At 31.1% G+C, this 23,013-nt stretch overlaps 1 pseudogene; it reads left to right on the top strand.

Moving 5' to 3' along the window:
- LOC124373984 overlaps nt 1–22,968 on the top strand; it is a 32,741-nt pseudogene extending 9,773 nt beyond the window's left edge.
- Nucleotides 22,969–23,013: the final 45 nt, after the last annotated feature.

The raw sequence follows: 23,013 nt of genomic DNA, 5'->3' as shown, positions 1-23,013 counted from the left end.
TTTTTACCTCTACTTGACTTAGGCTTCTTAGTAGATGGATCATTATTTTTGTAAATTGAGTCAGATTCCCATAAAATTTCTGTATACTTTTTCAAATCTTCTTCAGAATATAAATTATCTTTTGGAACGTCATTGTCTGTTAATAATCTCCATAAACCTTGAGTACCTTCGTACATTTTTTTCATTAATAATTATATCATTTTGTTCAAAATTAACGGGTAAATTTCCAATCATAAAACTTTTCTTTTTTCTATCCCAATACAAACCAAATTTATCATCCTTCGCTCTAGGAAGAAATTTTTTACCAATTTCACCAATTATTATATCCGTCGTTCCAGGACTTATTGGTTCAACTATGGTAGAGTCTTCAATGATTCGAGGTCTAAATGGTGTTGAAGATGGTAATTTTGGCAATTCAAACTCAGATTCTGGAATCGAAATATCGGCAAATTGTCGTACAACTGGAACCAAATTCATTAAATTTTGATTATCGCTTAAAACATTTTCAATTTTGCCCTCAACATTTTTTATTGCAGAAGTTACAGGTTGATTAATTTTTTGAATAAGTTCTTGTTCTTCTTCATCAATTCGAATCTGTTCTTTAAATTCTTTGATTAATTTCTTTTCGATTTGATCAAGTTTTTTCGCTTCTTCAGAAGTTACGTTCACCATTTATTTAGGAAAAATTTTGAAACGTGGAACACGAAACGTGGAACGTAAAACGTGAACGTGGAACGTAAAAACGTGAACGTGGAACGTAAAAACGTGAACGTGGAACGTAAAAACGTGAACAGATTTACCGTTTTTTCAGTTGTTTTCATAATGTAAATAAAAAAGTAAAGATAATGTAAAAATAATTGTAACAAATATTTTATCAAGTAGATTTGCCAGACCACTGAGCAGCATTTATATTAGAAAATTTATTCAAATATTTACCATTTTTAGGCTTCAAAGTTTAGATTAATAGTTAAAAATCCGTAGTCTTCCTTCCAAATTTTATCACACAGCTCATTAAATTGGTTAAAAACTCATATCAGATCCCACATAATTGTTATAAATCTTTCTCGAATAGTGATCATCTTGCTTAAAAAATACACAACATATTCAGATTATTTCTTATAAACTTGTTTATCAACCTTTGAAAAGCATTGGGAAAGATAGATACAAGATATGTTTTTGTGACGAGGACATAACGAAATATTCCTTAATAACGTCCTGATTTTCCAAAATACAATCATCAAAAACGATTAACGAATTGGGTTTACACTCGCTTAATGGAACTATGTCCTCAGAAGCATTATAAAAATGTGATATTTTTTTGTTTAAGTTTTTCTCAATATTTTCGAATCTTTCTTGTAATTTTTTATAGGCGTCTTGTTCTAAAGATTTACTAAAAACATACAAATTGGAATAAGGAATCAACCTATTGTAGATAAAATTCAATAATAAAGTTGTTTTTCCACATCCACTTGAACCAACAATTAACAATCTGATTGGTTGATCTTTCTTATTTTCTTCAAACGTTTGAAGTTTTATCTGATCTTTTTGCTTTAAAAATTTCTCCATTTAAATAGAAGATTTTCATCTTGAAGCAACGCTTGCGAAAATGAAGCTGTTCAAGTTGACTTCAGAAAGCTCTAAATTAGTTTTAAACTTGGAACATCCTATACACTTAGAGGAAGAATCAAATTATTTTATCGGTTTAAGCGGTTTTTATTCTGACAATTTTGTAATAAATATTAGTGAAAGTTCTCCTTATTGTATAGGATTTAGTGAGAAGAACATAACAAAATATTATGGTTTAAACAAAGGATATTATACTTTCGATCAAATAAAAAATTCCCTTAAAAATTATCTGAAAACATTCAAACAATCAGATAAATCTTTAAACTTTGACGAAAACAAGTTTGAAATGCAAAAAAATTATCTCTCTAATAAAATTCAAATAAAATCACCAGTAAGAATAATGTTTTCAGCAATTATTGTAGATTTGTTAGGGTTTGTTCAAGAAACTATTGAGCCAAATCAGGTATATTTAGGAAATAAAACGCCAAAATTTAGACCGTTCGATGTAATTGAAGTACATTGTAATCTCGTTGAACCTAGTTTTGAAAATCATACCAAACATTTACACAAAGAATCTGAAATTTTGTACACTTTTTTTCCAAATGTTTCTTATGGATCAAAAATCAGTGAAAAACCGAATGAAATCGATTATATTCCAATTAGAAAAAATATTAAAAGAATTCAAAAAATCGTTCTAACTATACAAGACTCTGAGGGAAATTTAATAAATAATGAGAGTAAAACAACAATATATTTAAGATTGTCGAAAGAATGATGAATCAAGGGGGGAACGAATCGTTCTTACCTTCAAACTTTCAAAACGAGTTGATAATGATGATAAATACCAATACTTTTATCTAAAAGATAAGGTAGCCCTCGAGGGCCACCTCACAAATATTCACAAAAAATACGAATAAAGACAATGTTAAAGAAAAATACAAAAAAAGCTTTGAAAACATAGATTCTGACAAGGGTATCGAATCGCGACTCTTTCAAAATCTTCATCCTAACCCTGTTTTCATCAATGAATCAGGACTTTATACTCAAAATAAAAATTGCTTGTTAAATTTTATTTCTATCTAAATGGAGTCAGTTGTAGACCTACCTAATAATCAAACCTAAAATTCAATAACAAACATATCTTTACGATTGTTGACGAAAACAATGTGATCTGGTTTAAGGCTAAAGACGTAGCAAAAATTCTAGAATATGAAAAATACTATGCAAACGATCAGAATAAACGTTGACGAAGATGATAAAAACTTCTATTTTAATCTAAATATAAGGGGGGCTATAAATAGCTTACCTTCAAAACTTCCAAAATAAACACTGTTTTCGTTAATGAACCAGGTTATTCTCAAAATAAAAATTACTAGTTAAATTTTTTTTTCTATCTAAATGGAGTCAGTTGTGAATCTACTCAAATTCAATAATAAAGAAATTTTAACATTTGTTGACGAAAATAATGAATTTTGGTTTAAGGCGAAAGATGTTGCAGAGGTGTTAGAATATAAAGATACGAAGAAAGCAATTAAAGAACATGTCAAAGAAAAATATAAAAAAAGCTTCGAAAACATACATTCTGAAGGTAGGGGTGATTCGCCCCCGCCTTCAAACTTTCAAAAAAACACTGTTTTCATCAATGAAGCAGGCATATATTCTTTAATCTTGAAATCTAAAATGAAAATAGCAGAAATGTTTCAAGATTGGGTTTTAGAAGAAGTTTTACCAAGTATTCGTAAATTTGGTGTGTACAAACTTGAAAACAAGATTAAATATTTAGAAGACGAAGTTAAACACTTGCAAATTAAAGATGAAATAAAAACGGAAATAATCGCAAAACAAAGTGTAAAAATTGACTTAATGAAACCAGACCTTGTTTGTAAAGATTTTGCTAAGAAAAAAACACCATGTTTTTGTATTAATTAAGAAGAATCACATGTGGGAATATCCTTATTACGTTATCAGAGCTCAAAAGAGAGAAAATACCGAAAAGATTGAAAGAACTTGAAATTGATTACCCAGAAATGGAAATTTTATTAAGACAAGGAGATCCAAATTCTATCAATCTGTATAACCAAATGAAAGAATCTTTGAATATTTTTATACAACGGAAATCATTTTACTACAAATATGGCAGAATCTCGACTGATTTATAGAATATCTAAATTACACGATGAAAATGTTACTCAATTTTACTAAAAACTCTTGAATTATGATATTTTGTTTGTAAATGTTTTTGATAATTATTTAACCATTTTATAGTTCTTCCACATTCACATTGAGTATCTTCATAATATAATCTATGGTGATTCTTCTTTACACAATCTTTACAATATGAGTCTTTCTTATCTCTACTATAGGGATGACTATTAAACTCTGAAATTTTTTTAGTTTCTTTACATTTAAGACATTCTTTCTCTTCCAAAGTTAATTTTTCTATTTTATCATACAGCTCTTTATGATACTTCCTATAACAATCTTTACAATTATAAATAATTCCATCTTTTCTACTTTTATCTTTATAAAAAGCTTCAAAACCTTTTATTTCTTTGCACATTGAACATTTCTTTTGAGCCTCCATTTATATAGAAAAAATCTTTGACTTTCTCAATTCATATTCATAAAACTTTCCGGTTATTTCTTCATTATTTAAATCTTTTATACTATAAGTTACAGGATCTGTGTTATTAATTTGATAAATCACAAAGATTTCTCTTGACCAATTGTTCTTATATTTGTTCGAAAATGTTTGTTTTTTACTAACAATTCTTACATGATCATTGACTTTAAATTTAGTTTTTCGTGTGAATTTCTGGTGGAACATACTTAAAAACCGACTCTAATAACTCTTTTTCTGCATCTTTATCTACGTCTTTAGGCTTCATTTTGATTGTGCTATGAACAGTATCGTTATATTTCTTTACGATTTCTTGAAGAATATCGATCCATTTAAAGTTTTTATTAATCTCAAAAATTACTTTCATTCTCTCATTTTGAGTTCTGTTATATCTCTCTACAATACTTGATTTCTCTTCGTTTTCAGTATGATAAATCTTAATGTTGTATTTCCTCAAAACATCGTTAAATTCTTTATTTTTAAACTCTAAACCCTTATCTGTATGAAGTAAGTTAGGAGGTTTGTGATTGATCCTTATGGCATCTTTTACTATATCTTCGAAGGCTTTTGAAACATCTTTACCGTTTTTTTCTTTTGATAGCTCTTGACCAAGCATATTTTGAGAAAGTATCAATAACATTTAACATATACTTAAATCCATCATTTTGATCTGAATAATTAGACATTATAACTAAATCTGCTGCCCATAAATCGTCAATTCCTAGTGTTATAATTTTTCTCTTTTTAAACTTTTTTCGTACTGGTGCATGAATTTCTCTAGCTTCAATCTCGATTTCTTCCTTATTCTTAGATTCTTTCTTTACTTGTTTTTCATTTGGATTCTTTATAAATTTACTCTTATTTGTCTTACATTTTGAACATTTTGCTGCAATTCTATACAACCCGTTTTGAGTTTGAACGATTTTAGAATCTATATTTTTCGTTTTTTTCTTGCATTTGTGGCAGTGAATCAAATCATCTTCCATTTACATGTCAAAGTTTCCAAGTTTATTTAACTCATCTAATATATTAGATTTTGCTTCGCCTTTATATCCATACGGTACTGTATCGATCTTATTTTCTAGGACATTTCTCTTATCATCTTTAGCGTTCAGTGCCAGCTTGTTTATGGTGATGGTATACAATTCATGTTTATAGCTTTTTATTACAGTCATCTCCCTAAATTCTTCTTTATCTTCGAACAAACATCTCTTTAAGTTTTCGATATTTATTGTTTTATTTACAACGCTTCTCTTAATTCCTTTACACCTAACTGGGTTTTTATCTAGATATTTGTACGAGTACATCTTTGATCTTAAACCACAAAATTCTTCTAAAACTTCGCTATTTAACTCATCTTTGAATTTCCCTATTACCTTCTTATTTTTAGTCGTGAAACATTCATGATCTTTTGGATAATCACTTGTATCAAAGTCATCTATATTTTCTTTAATAATTTTAAAAGGATCTCGTTTCAATTCTAGAAAATAACTGTCTGTATCCATGTAACACAGATTCAAATCTGGATCAAACTTCTTTAATTTGTTGTAATAAAACTCGTACATTAGCAATTTTGAGAGAGGTCGAGAACTGAAAATCCTATGTAAATCGGTTTGTTAAATTTAACCTTTTTGTTTGTACATGTGACTCGCTATACAGTTGTCGTCAAAGATGTTAAAGCATTTGAAGTTCGTTTTCTTGGCCTGTTTCATTGAAAATTCTTCATTTCCTAGTCTAATATCACATCTGTTTCTCACATTTTCCATAGATTTTCCAAAAACAGAGTTGTTCATCAGCTTGTAAAAATCTTTCTCAAAGTCGCTTGTAGCTTTGGTTCTCATGTTTGTGTTAAAATCAATGTAATCTTTCATAAAAGGCTTCTGATCGAATGCAATAACTCTATTCACATGTTTCAAAATCATACCTTGTTCCAGATAGAATTTCAAATTTCTAGAATGAACAACATATTCAGTTTTATCCAGTAGAGTTGTGCAAAGTTTGTTGTTATAATGTTCTGGAGCAAGAGGCAAATCTTTATGATTTTCATGTAAATTCTTCGGATATTCTAGATCGACTTCGAGAATATAGCCATAATCTTTCGTCGCCAGTGAGTTCCAAAATTGTTTCTTGCCACTCTTTTTTTGTATACGTTTTAGGATCCATCCACTTGATTTCGTTATATGGTAAATTTTGCATTAGGCCATACCCATAAAGGTTATTAGCATCGACGTACAACAAATAGTTTTCAGGCTTTGTCTTATCAAAATCTTTTAAATATTTGTTATTTGCTTTCACATATCGTTTAATACATTGAGAAATGCCTCCGCGAATACCTTTTTCGATCATCAAATACATATTATAATCACTAATTAATTGTAATTCTATATTCGTTAATTTTAACATAGCATCCCATGCAAGACTGGGAGCTGTTAGATAGTGTGCTGGATCAAGTTTATAGCAATTCAAACAAATATTCCTAAAATTTTCAAAGATATCAGCGAAAGCAATAGAACATCTTGAATGTTATAGAGATCAGAGTAATTTCCTAGATTTTTCTCTTTTAATTTGTTCCATACATTTAAGTAGTGTTGAAAATCTTTCTCAGATATGCTCTCATCTGTCAAAAGTGAATAGAAATCTTGAATTCTCAATTCTTCTGTGTAATCAAGTTTTTCAATACTATCGATAAATTCATAGGGAAATATTCCTTTTCCAGATAGAATTTTAAAGATTTCTTCTTCGTCATTTGGTTGTCTATCTAGAATTGCGTTCAGACCATCTTGTATAAAATGATTTGTATGTTTGAAGTCTTCTCTCTTTAGATTTTTAGCTAACTTTTCTATAGACGATGCCATAAATCTGAACGTATCTACGAAAGAAAACTTGATGAACTTTCTTGGTTTATCATCTTCAAACTCATATCCATATCCAGAATTTACAGAATAATTTATATATTTCTCATCTGTGTTTGCGATCAAATCAACATTACCATACTGTTTTGCCAACTCTTTTATGTACAAATGAGTATCGTAACATGACATATTGTGACAGAAAACTGGAATATTCTGAGGAAATTTGAGATTCAAGTTACAAGTTAAATGAGCAGCACCTCGAAATTTACCTGTTAAATGACAATGATCTCGTACTTTTTTTCTTGTTTGATTATCAAAACCATCACATTCGCAAATATGACAAACGTTTGCATTTTGGTATGAAATTTCTTCTTCTTCAGTCAATTTCATAGGTATTTTATTCTTAGAATTATACTTTTTAGCTATGTATTTCGATAATTTATTAAGTTCTTCAAACAATTTTGCAGGAACATTTGGCAAATCTTCTTCATTTTTTGCTCGATAACATATCGGCTTGTACATACGATTGGTCACATTAGACACTAAGTATAGAGTAAAAACCATATGGAATGTGCTTCTGAATCTTGGTTGTGATCGATTTTTGCGGATTGTTTTTGCATGTGGGAATCTTCTCTAATATGCTTTCAAAATCCATATAAATAACGTAAGGATGAGAAAATTTCTTTTGATAATTAATAAATGTTGTTGTTTGACCTGGAAACGGCATAATTGGCTTACAAACTTCGTGATTTTTACAAATTTCTAAATGGTCTGTTAAATCTCCAGATTTGTAGAAATGGCTTAAACATCTTCTGCATAGAAATTTTTTGTGTTCATGCTTAGATAACTGAGAGAAAACGAGTTTGTTTAAATCTGTTATCAAAACATAATGAGATTTTTCATCTTGTTTTACATACAATAAATTGATTTCTAATTTGGCGTCATAAACTTCTGAAATTTGCAACGGAACAATATTGAGTTTTTTCATCAAAACTATAGACATTTACAGACATTTTCGGATAATTATACTTTGCTTTACTGCTTCGTTTTTTCAAATAATTGTATATCTTTTAAAGACATTGGATACTCGAAACCTGAAAATATCTCGTCATTTACAAATTGTTCGTATTGTTTTGCTCTATCAGCATTCTTTTCAGGTTTTTCAATAGCACATCGGATAGAATAAATAAAGCAATAATCATCTTTATTTTTGATATTTATACAAGCTTTCTTATCTTTGATTTTCTTTGGTAAATCGATATATGATCCTGCGTTCATAAATTCGTGTTTATTAAGGCTCAAAATCAGTTGTTTACAGCGTTTTAATGTCCATCCAGAACCTCGATTTGGATGATTTGTCTGTTCTCGATGTGTTAATTTATTAAATTGCTTAGTAATAAAGTCGTTTATGTCAAAGATTTCGTCTGCTTTTATAGTAAAGTACATTGGACAAGTTTGTGTTTCACCGTTCACTAAAGTACGTTCGTATTCACATTCCAAAGAGATATATCCTTTACTGTTTTTCACAGTTTCTTGAAATTTTTCTATTAAAACTCTTAATCTCTGGCCGCAAAATAGAAAGATATTTGTAAAGTGGCATGAAATTATCGTTTAAATTCGTTTTTAAAATGTATTGCTTGAAAAGACCGTGTATAGACGATAAAACTTCTACATCAATGATATTTTCAGATTTGTGTTTATCAATTTCTTCGATCATTTCAGACTTTGTTTTATCATTAGTTTCGATAGCCAATTTTTCAGCGATTGAATTAATTTTTTCATCATTAAATAGATTGAGATTTTTCTTTTCAACTTTGAAATTTCTCTTTAATTCTCGTAATTGTTCAATATTGAACATCTTTGTCATGATCGTCAATTTGATTTTCTTTGGCCTATTGTCTTAAATGATTCAATTCCTTGTAGTAAATGTCTTTGTTCTTTAAGTGAATCTTTGAGTTGTAATGTCGATCGAAGTTTCTTCTTAAAATTTCTTTTTTGCAAAACGGACATGTTACTTTTTCACCCTCCATTTAAATAGGGAAAATTTCTTAACTAAGGTTTGTAGGAGGTAATTTAAATTCTATAATACTATTTTTTCAATATTTTTAGAATTTAAAAAATTAATGATTTTTACTTGAATTTGACAGAAATCAGCACAATTTCTGGTGAAAACAGTGATAGATTCTTCTATTTATTATAGAAAAATCTGTAAACTAAGACTTAAAATTTTTGAAAAAATAGTATAATTATAGGACAAAATAGTACTTTTATTACTATATTGGTTTGTAGGAGGTAATTTAAATTCTATAATACTATTTTTTCAATATTTTTTTCTTATGTAAATGGAGCTACTAAAGGAATTAAATGAGGTTGGTGATTTAAAGTTCAAAGAATATAAGAAATTGATTGATTTAGAAGAAAATAAGAAGTATAAAATTGTGACATTGGATAAAATGAAAGATAAATTCGGGCTTACAATAATTACCGAGTTGGAAGATTATAAAGTACACTTACCGAACAGATTTTTTTGACTGTTTTGGATGAAAAAAAGATTAAAGAATTAAACAAAAATGAAAAAATTACACTTGGTTGTTACTGGAAAGAAGACTATTAAAGATAAAGACTGTGTTACAATTAACTTCGTGGAATAAAGATTTCGAAGATTTCTGGATTTTTTCATTAAAATAGCTTAAGAAATTAGAAGCCTACAATGAACAGTAAACAGCTAAAGATTCGGTTATTTAACATTCGTGCTTTCTCAGATTTGTTTATGGTTCAATGGGACAGTATTTTACATTGATTTTCTGACTGTCCCAAAAGTGGTCTAGGAACCCTTACTGTTTGATTTTACAGATTCGTTTATTGTCCTTTAAACAGTATTTTCCGTTGGTTTTCTGTTTACTCCAAAAGTGGTCTAGAACCGCCATATTCATATCTACTAACATTCCTAACATTGTGGATTATATTTATTATTTATGACTATCATTTGAGATTTGTTTGTTTTTGGAAGTAGATAATGTTTTTTAAAACGTTACATAAAATTAAAAACAAGTTCTAGAACCTAAAAAAAAACCAAAATTGACGTTTTTCGTATAAGACTAATTGTTTATATAGTTAAGCATTTGCCAAATTAAAAAATATTATAATACCATTACAAAAAATTAAAATAAAAAAATTCAATTCATTTATTATTTTTATGACAGAATATACTATATATATAAAATTCTGATCATTACAATTTTACGGAGTCTGACATTAATTCTTATTATTTACTACAAAATAACCATCTTAAATTGTCATCACACAATTCTGAACAATTTGAAGTATAAGATTTGAACAAAATAAGTAGAATTCAAAAGGTTAAAATTAGTTTAGTCTTTTGATATTTCAAATTAAAAAAAAAACAATAAGGTTTTTTATCAAGAATAAGAAATCTCTCTTCTATGAGTGCGTAAAATCTGACATTCTGTTGGCTATGATTGCCTAAATTTTAATTAATGGGTTATACTGTTGTAACATCCGCCATTTTCCGATAACCAGGTGTTTTACATTGTTAAATGTAAACTGCATTCTTCAAGAAATTGTCTTATTTTACTTTGGTTATTGTCACTATTAGCTATCTCACACTCTAAAAATAAACAAATAAAAAAGCGTCATATTTGATGTAAACATGTGCCTTGACATAGTACCAAAGTTAAGAACCAGGCTAAGACATTTGTGAAACAGTGCTTCAGTCGTCTTAGTACTGAAAATAGCCACCAGAGAGCAGTCATTACTCCGTATGTAGGAAGAAATAAACAATAATCAGCTGTATGTAAAAACGTTTTAACACAAGAGTAGTGCTGGTAATGCTCGGCCTGCACTCATTCAGCAGTTGAGGGGTTAATCAAATATATGTTGTGTGGTTATCTAACCTGTGTTGTTAACCCATTGGCCTTGTATCACGGAACGGTTTCCGTGACAGCTAGTCTGGGCTCAAAATTTATATCATGGAACCGTTCCGTGACAAGTACAGCGCCATCTAAATATTTTTTTTTAACTCCTTTTTCAACCAAATGTTAGTATAAATTAGACTAATATTGTTGTAACACATAAGAAACACTGCAATACTACAATTAATTTAAATTTAAATGAATAATAAGTTACTATAAGAATATTAGTGTACTACAAGAGAAACAAAATCAATATTCTTGGAATTTTCAGTATTTAGAAAAAATATTTAATCTTACAAACTATGTATATAAATACACATATTCTAGTATTGATAGGTAGAGAAATACATTTCAAATAAAATAAAAGCAACAATAGGGTATTTTATTTTATATTATTTGAGTAAAAAAACTTTTTTTTATTTAAAAAATTCCAAAACTTTTTGAGTTTGTACACCATTATTATTTTTAAATTATGACCAAATATATAACTATCTATTTATTATTAAAGCCCATTTCATGCTAATCCAAAAAGATATAAAATATAACCAAATAACTTGAAAAATAAATTTTTTATAAACATATAACAAAACTCTTACGTTTTTAGCATTTTTAATAGGATAACTCCAGTTGAGCTGATAGTAAAAATATGTATAAGCCAATGGGTTAATATATTGATGTTACTTCTGACTAAACTATCGTATTGTTACTGCAGGGAGAAGATCAACAGTATTGACAGTGTCTTGGTCAAGGATTCTTTAACGATAATAAAATGTGAACGAAGACGAGCACACTATCTACAAGTTTATAATAAGGTATGTATGGTTCTACTTTTAATCTCATCTCTGTGTAACTTAGAAAAATTATCGTAACGATAACTTTAAATTTGTTATTATTCGTGTCCTCTATTTCTTAAAATGTCAGGGCGTTTATGTTGGTGTTTGATTGCAGTTAAAGCTGATGTCAACTGTGCTGCAGACTCAGCCGACGATACAGTTGCTGCTATCAGCACCTGACTATGTGGCAGCTCTGGACCTGATCTACACAACACAGGAGCTGTTGTCCCATCACCTAGCTGGTGTCCACAGTTTCAGGTCAGTTGATCTCTCTTATTTTCTGTGGTCTGTCTGTATCTCCTTTTAGTCAGAATTCTCATTTGAAACAAATTCCTAACATGACTTGAAGCAAGCTGATCTTAAATATTTAATGTTTCTCTGTGTAATTTCTATTTGAATTTAAAAAGGAATAAAGTGTACGTTTACCCTTTAAGTGCCGCAGCATCGCTAATTTTGACGTTTTGTATTTTGATAATATTTTATATAGTACAAGCTTATTTTGGCCAAATAACCATATGTATATAATATAAGTAGCTAGTATTATAGGGTTTCTAGCGCACTTTTGGAGCCAACAGTAATTAAATGTAAAATCACATTAAAAAGAACGTAACGTGAACGTAAAACACAAAATTTATGTTCATGTTACGTTCTTTTTAACATGAACGTAAATTTTGTGTTTTAGGTTCACGTTACGTTCTTTTAAATGTGATTTTACATTGAATTACTGTTGGCTCCAAAAGTGTGCTGGAAACCCCATATTACTATCTACTTATATGTATATATACTGTATATATTCAATAGGTTCCCAACTATCGATAGATACGAGTTTTATGTCGTTTCTCTACTCTTTGATATGTGAAACATATGGTTCGGTACTTATCGGGAGGCCACTATTTTTGGACGAGTTTTCCGTATCAGGGACAAAATAAATTACTGTATTAAAAAGAACAGACTTTTTAAACTATTTTGAAATTTACAAGTTATTACGACAGTCAATGGAAAAAAAAAAATTAAGAACAATATTTTATTATTCGAAAGTGACGAATCGTGTGTCTAGGCCAGGGCCTCCTTGAAGGTTCGTTCGTCTAGGCATATTTGTTGGCGATTCGAAGTTTGACTCATAGAGTATTTTTCAATTCATTATGGAAGAAGAAAAGTATTAGGAACGTATGATGAAGTTTATTTTGGTCCCCGATAAGGAACACTTGTCCAAAAATAGTGTTGCTGTGATAACACCAAAGTACCTATGTGATGATTTTGTCTTCCAGTTATGACGTAGTGGAACGAGTACCGTGTTGCGCAACAGCCATTCTTATTGTTATGTGCCGATAACCCAGCATTTGAGTAAATACAAACTAAAATAGTAACTTACACAGAGTTTTACCGTACTTCTTTATAAAAGTAATGTAGAGATTTGAGTTGTGTCTCAGCAAAAAACTTGAGTTTTCAGTGTAAATATAATACGGTTATTTTGGTTTTTATAAAGTTACTGACACCCATATAAAGAAATGTAAGCAAGTATTTGTCTCTACATTTACTAATCATATTTGTTTGTCTTATCTCGATGTTTTGTAAAACTGCACTATTACTATGTAATTTCTAAACTCTGACAAATGAAGTAGAATTTATAAAATGTCGGTTCTGGGCAGTATTTTGTTTGTACATATAATGAAATGTTTGTTTTTATTGTTTGTTGACAAGTTGCATTTATTTTTTACTTGAACAAAAAATACAAATATTACAATTTGTAGACCACAGATTATAACCCTTTGCAGTTGGCATATAAGCTTTTGTGTACCATAGAATTGATTTAAAAGTGGCATATGGATATCACCATATTTTTGTATTTTATTGTTTAACCCATTTCAATTAAAACTAAAATTTTTAGGTAAGTGTTGTATTAAAGTGAAAAAAATTAATAAAATGGGGATCAATATATAATAATAACTTCTGATAGGTTCTACATTTTTATGCAGGAAATACACTATTAATAGTTAAGGTATTAACAAATATCCAAAATAGACCAAGGGTACAATTTACATTGCGTGAACTTTATTTTCAGGCATTTAGGCTCAGAGCTGAATGAGATGGTGAAGGTAATTGGGACTCTGATGACAGGGGAGTTTGAGCGCTACGCAACGGCAGATCTCAACAGACCACTTCTGGAGTCAGAGGACCAAGTCCTACAAGGGGTATTGAATCCTTTTTATGCTTCTAAAATTAAGTTGCATTTGGCTCATATGTTATTGTGATTAAATTTATTAGCTAATACATTATTAACCACAGGAATGTATATGTTTCATTCAATGAATCGGCAGGATAAGCTATCGTGTATCGTGCTGGGAATGCTGCGAAGGGGGTGTTTCGACTTCATCGACGCCTATCAGCAGGAAACCATCTCGGCTATCAAGGCAGCAATCAAGCAGGCTGTGATAGAAGTGGTGGCCACCAGTGACACAGCCCACCGGATCAGTGGTGACTCCAGCCTGGAGGATCAGTTTGAAGGCGTTGGCCACAGAGGAGTGGACCCAGCTGCTGAAGAATGCTGCCACCCACACGTTGCGCAGACTAGTACGAAGAGTCAAGGTGAGCTCTGATCATTAGAAATGAAAGTAGGTTTAAATTATTGATTACAGAGGCTTTACCATTATCACTGCCAATTGCCACAGTGGTAGTGTCAATCCTCCTCATGCCGTAGACGGATATATTAGAATGGCATACTTTAACAAGAACGCCAAATACTGTTCATAATGTATCTGATAGATTATGTCTCTTGGAGTTTTGTAAATAGTTCTTTTTTATTTTTATCAATAAATACGCTAATTTTAAGTCAAATGCCTTTTTTTTTACTTTTTTCTTTTACCTTTTATGATTTAATTATAATAAAAGTTAGCTTTGAACATAAAGAAACAACATTTTTTACTTGTCTTGACATTATAAGAAAGTTAATGAAATTCATTAGTGGCGTGCGAAGGCTTAAAATAGCCTGTTATAACAAACAGCTGTAGTGATCATACATGTTAACTCTTTTCTAGCTATATTGTACAATATTCCAAAATCCCCAAATATATTTAGTTTAGTAATGCGGTTTGTCTGTTTGTGATACAATAAATTTTAATATTATTGAATCTTTAAATATAACTTGTTTTCTGGCTGATTATTGATCCACATTCGCATTACCTGTTCTTTTAACTGCTCGAACCACTATCCTTGTAGTAAACATACTTACAACAGTAATCATGGGTATTTATTCTGAATGGGCCCCTATATAAGGCCCCTAAGCTCCCTGAAAATTTGAAAACAGACATACAAAATCCCTCCAGTATGTTGTTTGTTTTAGCTAGGACACATTCATGAGGTCGTAAAGCTCTACAGTTATGTTGTAGAAGATTCTTGAGCCCCAGATTTTGTAGATATGTTTTAAACCACTTTCATGTCAGTTTTCTACGTATGCCCCTGGTACTCTGCGAATCAAAACTCATGCTTTATTATGTATTCAATAAACAAACTGCCTGGTAACTGTTGTGTGTTAATTCTGTGAATTGTCTGAAAATCATAGTAGATGAGCACTTGTTCTGAATAAACTCAAACACAAGAGTATAAAAGAAAAGAATTGTAAAATTTGTGTTACTACTTTCTTACAGTTTTTTATATATATCCAATTCAACATATCTTTATCGATGGCCCTGTACTTAGTATTGGTATTATTTTGAAGTGTCTAGTCTGACAAGTTTTTGTATTATTTGTTTATACATTTATCGTTTTCAATAGTGTACATTGATATAGCAAATAAGTGGTATATTATTATTGATGAGTTAAATAACATTAAAATTTATTATAAAAAAAGTATGTCAAACTGTTTCTAAATAGACACAAAAATATAACGTAAACTTAATATTTAAAAAAAGTTATTACTTTTGTTTAAACTTTTACAAGGTTTTGCTGCTGAATAGTTATATTATATTAGCTTAATTCTGAATTTAGAACTTAATAAAATTTAACATTTAAATTTCAGCTCAATATAAGAGTAAAAATGAACTTTGTATTTAAACACCAAAAATGGTTTTGCTTTGAACAGAAAGCTGCTGACATAATGCAACATGCCACAGATGCCAGCACAGGGACTGTCACAACAAACACTGCAACTGAGGAGTCTTCTGCCTCTAACTTGCCTGTAACGTGAGTAACACAGTTTTCATTCCTTTTTCCAGTTTTTGTTCAATTTTAAATACTGGAAACTATTGATTATCAGGTCTGATCAATCATTTGTAGCATCACTTTTGTGAGTTGGTGTCTCAATACGTACTGATTTATCCAACAAGGTTTTCGAGACAAAAATAGTTTTTATGCTGGACTTACAAAATTATGAGTGTTCAAAGTAATTCCTTGTATTCAGTTTCTAAGGAAAAGCGGAATCAGCATTATGCATTCGGAGGGTATGTAGCTGAATTCTAATTGTCTTTAGTCTGGCCTCTAAATATTTGTTAACAACTTTGAGTGCTGGCCCTAAATGACATGTAACTCTGTAGAATGCTGGGCGTTGTTGGCGGTTTTCAAAAATTTATTTAAAAAAAAAGTATTTAAGGTATGAGAAAAATACTTACATGCCTTAATTCAGCTTACTTTCGTCTTTCTTTTAATGTGAGATTGTTAGTGGTTTTTTTAAAAAACTACACATAAAAAATGTTTTTTTTTAACCCTTTGAGTGCCACAGCGTCGCTAATTTTGACGCTACGAAAAGTGCATAAAGTGCCAGCGTCGCCAATTTTGACGTTTCGTATTTCGATAGTATTTTATATAGTACAAGATATTTTGGCCAAATAATCAGACGGCTGTATTCAATAGGTTCCAAACTATCAATAAATACGAGTTTTATAATTGTTTCATTACTATTTTAACTGTGAAACTTATGTTGTTTGGGTACTTATCAAGAAGCCACTATTTTGGACGAGTTTTCCTTATCGGGGATCAAAAAATAAATTACATTGTTAAAAACAACTGACTTTATTTAACCTATTTTGGAATGTTCAAGTTATTACGACAATCAATTAAATCAAAAACTATAAGAACAACGTTTCATTATTCGGAAATGTCAGGCCATTCGTGTGTCTATTTGGAGACGATTTGGAGATAAGAAGTATGACTCATCGAGTATTTTTCGATTCATTATGGAAGAAGGAACGTATAATGAAGTTTTATTTTGATCTCTGATAAGGAAAACTCGTCCAAAAATAGTGGGCTGTGATAAGTACCTGTACGATGATTCTGTCTTACAGTCACGCGACGTAGCGGACGAGTAACCGTGTTGCGTAACGGCCTTTCTTATTGTTTATGTGCCGATAACCAAGCATTTGAGTAAATACAAAATAAAATAGTAACTTATATAGTATTTTACTGTATTTCTTTACAAAAGTAATGTATGAATTTGAGTTGTGTTCAAGCGAAAAACGTGAATTTTCAGTGTAAATATTATTAGGGTTATTATTTAGTAAAATGTAAACTTTTATGTAAATATGTTAGCAAGTATTTAGTTTCTAAATTTACTAATCATAATTATTTGTGTTGTATTAATGTTTTATTAGATTTATTGGGAAAAACTACATCATTACTAAGTAATTTCTAACCTCTGACAAATGAAGTAACAGTTTATAAAATGTCGGTACGGGGCAGCATTTTGTTAATACATATAATGCCATGTTTTTTAAAATCCTAGAATAAGATATTACACATGGGTTTTTATTTATAATCATATGGCCTTTATCATGGTATAAAGAAAAAAAATCTTAAAAATACCGTATGCACACAAATTAGGTTGAAACTTAACTTTTTATACAAAAGTAAAAAACTTTTTTTATAAATACTGAAATTTTTATATTTTTTTAAATCAAATTTTATTTGTAACGATGTGTATCATATTCTGCATTTAATAAGAAAAAAAAACAACAACAAAATTATGGAAATCTGTTTGGTAGTTATTTTACAACAGCTTTTTTTCCAAAAGCTTACAAATATGCGAAAAACACGCGTGGCACTTTATGCATATGCCTTCGGAAAGTACCCGTGGCACTCAAAGGGTTAAAACATATATTTTTGGAAAAAAAAATATTTTTTTGACAGTTTTTTTATCTAACTTACTAAACTAAGCATATATACAATTATTTACAATGACCCATTTACAAATATAAACTGTCCTTTGAATAATACAAATAATGTTTTTATGTTTTGTCAGTTTTTTTTGACAAAAAAAACTATGCCGTCATATTGATGCGTCGGCATCACTTTCACTGTCAGCACTGTTTTCAGCATCTGTAACATAATAATATACTATGTAAAATATGAATATAATTTTCATTTTATTCATAAGAATAGAATATTAGTTGAATAAAGTTAATTTAATATAATACAAATTATAGTTTGATTCACGAAAACAATAACATAACCAAACTTTTAGACTGATGTTTATATGATAAATAGACTTACTTATTCTTACCTGAAGTATGTGTCTAATCTTCTTCCATTAAATCAAGGATCAATGTCAGAATCGTCAAAAATACTATCTACACCAATAAAAACTAATCTTCATCTAATACATCACTGATCGCAACGTCGTTCAAGCTGCGAGAATCCATGATTGCGACATCGACTGCCGGCTGCAACGAACGTCACGTCAGCGGCACGTAAAACAACGCGACCGAAGTTGCTTTGTCCTTAAACTCATACAATACATCTGACGCTTTCTAGCGGTGAATTATGTTACTAAAAACCCAAATAACATTGTAGAGTAGGCAAAACCCGTTTTAAATACGGACAATGTAATATAATACCAATTGAAATGACAACCACGTAAAACTACGGGATTAGCATTCTTCGGAAGTTTCGCCGTTCCGTAAAATTACGGGATTAGCACTCTAAGTGTTAAGAGACGATGTAAACTTTCACTTAGTACCCATAAATACAGTTTATTTTTCGCTGTTTTGTAATGGTTGGAGATAGAAAAGAAATTTAAATTTAATCAGTTTTTTACGGTCTTTATTCAATATAGTTAACAACCCTACCCTCACAATTAAAACATTTTTGTTTAATGGGCTTTTTTATTTATATAGGCCATGTGTGTTATTATTTAGAAGTCTGTGTTATGAAGTATCAAAAACAAAATATATGGTGTGGGTTTCATATTTACAAGGAGTAGTAGTAAAAACAAACATAACTCTGTATTCTATACACTTCAGACTGCCATTTTAAAAAGAAAAAGATAATTAAATTTTGTCTTTACCACAACATTTAGAATGCAAAGACCTTTACAAATAATGTACACATGATAAATGTTAATGTTTGAAAGTTTTGAGATGTAAAAATGGGAGGATGGTTTTTTGGAACACCTTGTTTTTTACAGAGCTGAAATTATTTTAAAACAAATTTTTACGTGTTGATGTAGTGGGTAATCTGTTTAAACTAAACCTCTGTGTTTAGTGTCGTTTGACCACTAGACATTTGAGATGGGTGGTTTGAAACACCCTTTATCATTCTATCGGTCTTAGCCACTGACATATTACAAGATTTACTGTTTAGTGAACCTGCCATCAATATTGCAGGGATTACTTTCTGAGCGCAGAAGACCACGCTAAGGTGAGTCACAAGCTCAAGCAGCTGCTAACGTCTACTTGTCAGTACACGCAGGAACGCTGCGCCCAGCTGCTCTCCAGCAAGAGTATCATCTGGCCTGACGAGAAGTGTCCCACCATCACAGAGTTAGTACCACTCCTTTTATCCATTTCATAAAACGTGCTGTATAAACACACTTTCTGAAACCATGCTTAGCCTGCTGGTATTTTTTCATAGTTTCAGCTACGAAAGAATACATGTAGTTTGTAAGCATTGATTGACTTGATTACCTTGAATTCTTCAAGTTCAGTTATTTTTACCTCACAGACACGTTGAACTGTTGGAGATTTTTGGCAAAAAGATTAATTGTACTGACATAAGGAATAGTGGTTTTGAATCCGTTTATAACAATGGCTTGTTGGCAGCAGCAAGGAGAGAGACAGAGACTCGCACTGGCTGGCAGAGAAGGCGACACTGACACAGCTGAGTGAGCTGTACCAACACGTGGAGCTGCTCAGTCGGGAGTGTGAGGCCGTCTGTCCCTGAGGCTCCTGCGTCGTACCTGCGGTCCTGCCTTCCGCTCTCAGGTCTGGCACCACTTAAATATCAGTATCTGTATGAATACACTTTAATCGCAAGGAGCTTTTAACCCTCCAACTGGGGACCGACGGCACAGAACGTTCATCAATACCACTTGTGAACTGATAAAGGTCCAACTTTCCCTCTATTATTACGCTACAACCATTTAAGTTATAAAGACATGACTTGTACTAGTTGAAATCCTCTACTCTAAACAAAAAAATTTACTATACACTTTTTTGAATTTATGTTCAAATAAAAAAAAATACTCTTGTAAGTGTATATTTTTATTATTTTAAAATATTTCTGGTTTCTAAAACACCTAAATGGCAAGTGGCAAAACACCTATATAGTTGGTAATATGGCCGATGGTTCATATGGCATACCATATTTTGTATGGTATTCCTATTAAATGGCCTAAAAATTCAGCCTATTAAATGGCAAGAATTTTTAATATCACTTGGCACATTCTTGTGTACAGGGTGTGGTAAAAAGATGGGGGTTCAATGATATTTCAGTAGGTATTTCTGAAACTTAAGCAACTTTGCCATTTGAATCGATCTGAAGCTAAATTTTCTTTTCTTACCGTTTGAACCGATAACTTTTTCAAATTGAAAATTTAATGGAGAATCTAAAAATGATGTAGTTTGCTCAATGTCTATGCTTTGCTGAGAAATATCAAATTTACTTACAAAAACACGAGGTTTTTTTAGAAAAACTGAAAATAATTCATTTCAGCAGACTTAATTTTTGGAGTTAGACTTTTTTATAACCGCCATTGTATCACACTTACATTGCGTTAACCCAAAAAATTTTGTCACACCAAGAGCCACTCACCCTGTATAACACTTATTACTTACATTAAGCACATATTTTTTAAATATATCTAAAAAATTATGCTGTTGCAAAATACAAAAACCAGTGTGTCATTCTGGGAATTTCTTATTATCTGTCGGAGGGTTGAGAGGTTGCTATCACAAATCATATTTAAATTTGTTATTTGGCGCAGGCGAACCGGTTCATGCAAAGGTTCCACTTTGAGAGGATGACTAAGCTGTCCTCTAATCTTGGACAGTGAATCCTGGAGACAGGCAGAAGTTCCGGTGGAGTTTCAGCAACTGCTGGACCAGATATCAGAGACCGGTAATGTTGGGATAAGCTAGTACAAAATTAATGGTTCATGAAGAGATTGCACTTTAAAGAGATAATCAAACTGTTATTGATTTTCGGCAGTGATTACCGAACACAAAAATAGGGATTTTTTTTGGTCTAGTCTAACTAGCCTACCTTGTTCATATAGGAGTTTAAATTTTAGAGAACCACCTACCTATTGCTGATCTACTTCTGTGGTTCTGGAAGTAGTTGAGAGAGGATTAGGGAAGATTTGAAAGAAACACAATCTGCAAAGTATCAACAAACATTTTACACAAGATTATGCATGAACTTTGTTCTCTACCTGAAAATGAATGTGAAACAAGGAATAAAATCTTAATTTATGGATACCATGTTCAGAAAGTAATCTCCATTGGGATTCTAGTATTTATATACCTGCCCTGGGAGAACAATTCTGGATGCAGCAATAGTTTTTTCTATGAATTTTTTGTGAAGCTTTATTGACCAGTTGTGTACAGCTCTCACACTGTCACATTACATGTGGGGGGATTATAAACTTGACTGTACCATGGGTGTAAGAAGGAGAACTATTGAGGCTGAAGGAGTAGGCACCAACCTTCCCCCAAAATCATTATCAGTTCTTTTGCCGTGAGGAAAATAAATGAGTGAGGTGAGGCTGTCCTGAATGGGAAAACCAAACTTGAAGAAAGATTGGCAGGAGAAGTTTGCACTCTCATCACCAAGCAACTGGGAGTGTGTTTGCTCTCCAAAGGTTTCAGAATTTGTCTGGTAGTTCATGGCAATAATGAATTACAGTATAAAGTTTGGTTTTATTCTCTTTGAAATAACCAAATAATTAAATGATAAAATGTTGGCACCAAAGTAACTTCCACTCATGTACTTTACAGTTTTGTTTATTTTGTTGTTTTCTATGATTTTTATCCTTTAACGGTCTCATCAGAATTTTTAATATCAGACAAAAATATGTAGTCTATAACAGACTCTTTCATTGAAATCAAGAAAATCAGTAAAAACTATACTTAGTAATTAGACTATTTTGTATTTGCAGGTAAATTCTCATTATCAAGAGATAAGACTGATAAAATTGAACTCTGGGAGAGATCGGAAACCTGCCAGCTTTCTCTTTGTTGAAGGGGACAAGTTCGCTGTTGTTGGGTAAGTTGTCCCAATGCACTAACAGATTAATTGGTTACTGAAACCTACACTCACTGTTGTTGTTGTTTGTGTATTTATAACAAATAAACTAAGTTTTGGCAGAAATCATTTTTGTAACTGTAAGAATGCTGGTTGAGCCATATCTTATCAGAAAACTAGTAAATATTGCTATTAGTAGTAATCCAATATACGTTTTAACATTAACACTTCTGCTGATAGATTAGCAGAGAGGCCATCCGACTGGGAGCAAGCAAGAATTTAACGCAACCGTGAATAAGCCGGGAATTGTACGTAACCGTAAATAAGCCGGGAATTTTATGCAAACCGTGAATAAGCTTGGAATATTACGCTACCTCAAATAAGCCGGGAATCTTCCAGTAGAACCGGGAAAAACCTCCAACACATTTTTTCAGTCTCTAAAAACTTATGACATCAAGAAGTAATTTGACAGCTCCTTGAATCAAGACCTGATTAATCTTGATACCGTAATTTTCGCGACGTGGTCCGTGAAACTGTGAATAAAGATTGAGACATTGTAGCAAGCTTCATCTGACGCCGGTTGATCCAAGGTTGCGATGCCTCCACTAGTGTAAAGAAGTTTATCTCTTCCGTGTCACGGCCCCCTCCGAACATGTAATAATCCATTGTACAATTAAATGTCGGCTGACCTATCGTCTCAGTCCTCGGCCACTATATCTGCGGTTCGTTATTAGCGGTAAAGCGGAAAAGAGCGGTAGTAG

The sequence above is a fragment of the Homalodisca vitripennis genome, unplaced genomic scaffold, assembly GCF_021130785.1.
Source record: "Homalodisca vitripennis isolate AUS2020 unplaced genomic scaffold, UT_GWSS_2.1 ScUCBcl_6893;HRSCAF=14322, whole genome shotgun sequence".
Classification (NCBI taxonomy): domain Eukaryota; kingdom Metazoa; phylum Arthropoda; class Insecta; order Hemiptera; family Cicadellidae; genus Homalodisca; species Homalodisca vitripennis.
Note: the sequence above shows the minus strand (reverse complement) of the source record. Positions and strands in the feature narration are given on the sequence as shown.